Below are 209 nucleotides of genomic sequence, written 5' to 3'. Positions count from 1 at the left end.
CCTCCGTGTCCCCCAGCCTGGCCAGGGGCTGCTGGCACCCGGCCCCGGGCCACGATGGTGTCACCTTGAGCTCCGTGCCACCATGGTGTCGTTCCCGGTCCTGCCACCACAGAGCCACCTTTGGTTCCCACGGCCGTGGTGGCACCTCGGACAGCGCCAGTGTCACCAGTGTCACGGCGGGGCCCGCCGCGCCCGCGGGGCCGGGGTGG

The sequence above is a fragment of the Acanthisitta chloris genome, unplaced genomic scaffold (genome assembly GCF_000695815.1).
Source record: "Acanthisitta chloris isolate BGI_N310 unplaced genomic scaffold, ASM69581v1 scaffold2582, whole genome shotgun sequence".
NCBI lineage: Eukaryota > Metazoa > Chordata > Aves > Passeriformes > Acanthisittidae > Acanthisitta > Acanthisitta chloris.
The sequence above is the reverse complement of the archived record's forward strand: the minus strand, read 5'-3'. Positions refer to the sequence as shown.